The sequence below is a fragment of the Coenobita brevimanus genome, chromosome 114 (genome assembly GCF_032717465.1).
Source record: "Coenobita brevimanus isolate Jiangsu-jjx chromosome 114, ASM3271746v2, whole genome shotgun sequence".
In the NCBI taxonomy this organism is placed as follows: domain Eukaryota; kingdom Metazoa; phylum Arthropoda; class Malacostraca; order Decapoda; family Coenobitidae; genus Coenobita; species Coenobita brevimanus.
The window spans coordinates 10,316,804-10,321,122 of NC_137067.1; positions in this window are offsets into that span (position 1 = coordinate 10,316,804).

Here is a 4,319-nt window from a genome sequence, read left to right on the forward strand (position 1 = left end):
ACTCGTAGACAAAATCCACTCAACTACCGACAAGTATCACTAACCAGTGTTGTAAGCAAGGTATTAGAAAAGCTTATAAGAAAAGCTTGGGTAAATCATCTAGAAGAACACAATATGATAACAGAAAGACAGTTTGGTTTCAGAAAAGGAAAAATCATGTGTTACTAATCTGTTGAGCTACTATGACAGAGTAGCAGACACATTAAAGAAAAGAGAAGGATGGGTGGACAGTATCTATTTAGATTTCAAGAAAGCATTTGACACAGTACCACACCAAAGACTTTTATGGAAACTGTACCATCAAGGAGGAATTCGAGGCCAACTGTATTGTTGGATGCAAGATTTTCTCAAAAGAAGAGAAATGAGAACAGTACTAAGGGGAAATTACTCATCATGGAAAGAAGTGACTAGTGGAGTACCACAGGGCTCAGTGCTGGCACCAATCATGTTTTTAGTGTATATAAATGATACAGACAGTAACACTGGAAATGAAAGCTATCTAAATATGTTTGCAGATGATGCAAAAATACAAAGGAGAATTACTAACACAGACTCTTGTAAAGAGCTACAAGAAGAATTAAATAAACTTCATACAATGGAGTAATACATGGCGAATGGATTTCAATGTGGACAAGTGTCATGTAATCAAGTTTTGTAAAAGTGGAAAAAGACCTGATTGGGATTATACGTTAGGAAATAAAACCCTACACACATCAGAAAGAGAGAAAGACCTAGGTGTGATCATCAATATCAGACTATCTCCGGCTGACAACATCAGTGAGAAAGTACGGAACATATATACACTGCTTGCAAATATGAGAATAGCATTCACATACATAAATGAAAACATGCTAAGAAAGATAATAACATCATTCATCAGACCAACCCTGGAGTATGCATCAGTAGTCTGGAGTCCTCATCTCAAAAAACACATACACAAGATTGAAAAAGTTCAAAAGGCCGCTACAAGATGGGTACCAAGCTTAAGGGATCTAAGCTACGAAGAAAAACTAAGTAAACTGAATCTACCAACACTACAGGAGAGAAGGAAAAGAGGTGACATGATTATGCTATATATATGCACATCAGGGAAGGAGAAAATAGACTAATGATTACTTAACCTATGGGGAAGCATCAGCAAGAGGACACTGCAAAAAACTGCATAAGAAGAGAGGTGATAAAGACTTAAGGAAATTTAGTTTCCCAGATAGAGCAATTGATCAGTGGAATGCACTACCGAATGAAACAGTGTGTGCCAAAACAATTCACAAATTTAAGGGTATGTACGATAAACATGGTTTAAGACACGGGACAGTACGAGCTTGACTCATTCCTGTAAAGATACAATTAGTTAAGAACAATTAGATAAGAACACACACACACACACACACACACACACACACACACACACACACACACACACAGTCAGTCAGTCACAACCATTCACCCAGATGACATATGCATATGCGCCTGCGCTCATCAGCGTGTACACACACAAGCCACGCGTGCGTGCACAGCAGTGCATACATACACATGGGCATACAAACATTGCTATGTGCACACATCCATGCACTTACATACACACATTACCATATGCGCACATCGATGAACATGTATACATACACACATTAGCATGTGCACACGCACACTGATACTACAAAACTCACTCATGTACCTGCACAAAACACTCACATGCACGAACGCGCTCTCACACACACTCACTTAAGCGCGAGCGCACGCACGCACGCACGCACACACACACACACACACACACACACACACACACACACACACACACATCATTATACATACCCATATACACACACCATCATGGACACACATACGAGTATCAACACACACACACACACACACACACACACACACACACACACACACAGACATAGGGATGCACAGATACTTTTATACATTCACACATATGCATGAAATATAACTTGCTATTAAAGATACACACACACCCACATCACAGCCATAAATTATCCACGAAATTAGTAACAGTTCATGGGCACCCATTAATGTCTATAAAAACGAAGTAATTACCGCTTACACATATCAAGAAGTAATTAGGTTATTACTTGGTGGGTAAAATAGACAATTAGCCTTAGTTGCTGTCATAAAGTTAATTCTCTCCCTCAACTCTATCGACTTAAGCACTTCAATCATTGCAGTAATAGCTAGTTTGCTGGACTGAGGGAAATTGCGAAAGTAATATAAAGCTGTTTACTTGGATTCCCTTTTTTCATTACCATAAGGCTGGTACAAATTGATGTCATTTAGGAAGGCTTTTTTTTATCGTCTATTTGACTACGACCAGACGCCTCAATCTCGTAAGGATTGGCCACAAATATATCGCCTCCATGTCGCCCTGTCCCCTACCATTTCGCTGCCCTCTCCCCATTATTTTAAGGCTGTTAATTATGGCTGTGGTTTTCTATCTATCTATCTATCTATTGCCAGACGCCTCAATCCCGTTTGGGGTGGCCACAAACAAATCGCCTCCAAGTCGCCCTGTCCCCCGCCATTTCACTGCCCTGCTCCCAACTCACACCCCCCTCTCTCATATACCTCTCCACCCCATCCCTTCATCTCATCCTCGGCCTCCCCCTCCCTCTTCCCCCCTTCACCTCACTCACATACACTCTCTTCGTCAGTCTTTCACCCTCCATCCTCTCCACATGGCCAAACCACCTCAGTATGTTCCTCATAACGCTTCCTATCACATCCACATCCACACCACAAAGCTCCTTTATATCCTCGTTCGTCAGCCTGTCTCTCCATGTGACTCCACAGGCTCCTCTTAAATAACTCATTTCCACTGCTCTCACTCTTGACTTGTGTCCTTCCAACAACGTCCAAGCTTCACTTTCATACGTTAGAGTTGGTATCACAACACTGTCTTGTAGTAACTTTTTCACTTCCAGGCTCACTTCCCTGTTTCTTATCACTGCTTTCAAAGAACCAGCAACCTATCTTCCCTGCTGTACCTTTCAAGCACTTCACCCTCCAAACCTCCATCCTTACTCATCACACTACCCAAGTACTTAAACGTACTCACATTTTCCAATTCCTCACCATCCAACCTCGCTGTACATTCACTGACTTCACCTCTCTCAAAGACCATCACTTTACTCTTCCCTACATTCACCTTTAGATTCCGTTTCTTACACACTCTCCCAAACTCATCCACCAAGCCTTGCAGCTCCCCTTCGTCTTCACTCAACAACACAGTATCATCTGCAATCAACAGTACAGGGAGTTTCCAAACACTATCCTCTCTCACCAGGGCCACTCCAACATCCACTACCCTACCTTGTACCTCTTTTATTACCCCATCCATGTACAGATTGAACAACCATGGAGACATGACACATCCCTGTTTCAACCCAACTTTCAAAGAGAAAAATTCACTTAGCTCACCATCCACACGCACTGCAGCCTTCGCACCTTCGTACATACTCTTCACAGCATTCAACAACTTCCCATCTACTCCATATATTCTTAACACTTTCCACAATCCTTGTCTATCCACCCTGTTATATGCTTTCTCCAAATCTATGAAAGCTGCATAACAACTTCTTTCCCTTCTCTAGAAACTTTTCCACTAAAGATCTAAGAATGAATATCTGATCTACACAACCTCTTCCCTTCATAATGCCTCCCTGTTCTTCTCCAACTAATTTCTCTGTTCTTTCTCTAACTCTGTCAATAAGTATCCTACCATACACTTGTCCTACTATACTAAGAAGACAGATGCCTCTATGATTACCACACACTTCTTTTTCCCCTTTTCCTTTGTACAAGGGAATAATTATACCTGACTTCCAATACTCCGGGACTCTACCTTCCTCCCAGGCCAATCTGCACATCTTCCACATCCATTCTACTACTATCTCTCCCCCATGCTTCAGCATTTCACCACACACTCCATCAATTCCTGGGGCTTTCCCCAATTTAACTTTCTTCATTGCTTCCACAACTTCTATCCTACTGATTTCTTCCTATCTTCTCACCTCCCTCCTTCTCCCAGCCATTCCCCAGCCACTTATACTCGCATTACTTCCATCCTCTATGTTCAACAATTCCTTAAAGTGTTCTCTCCATCTGCTCACTTTTTCTCCCTTCTCCACTAGTAATCTACCATTTTTATCTTTCACTCCCCTGCTAACTTCACTTCCACCCTGTCTTACTCTTTTCACCATTTTCCAGAACATTTTCTTACAGTTCCTCCACTTTACACTCAAATTCCTTCCATGTTCCTCATCCACTCTCTTCTTACTCTCTCTTACTAATCTTTTCACCTC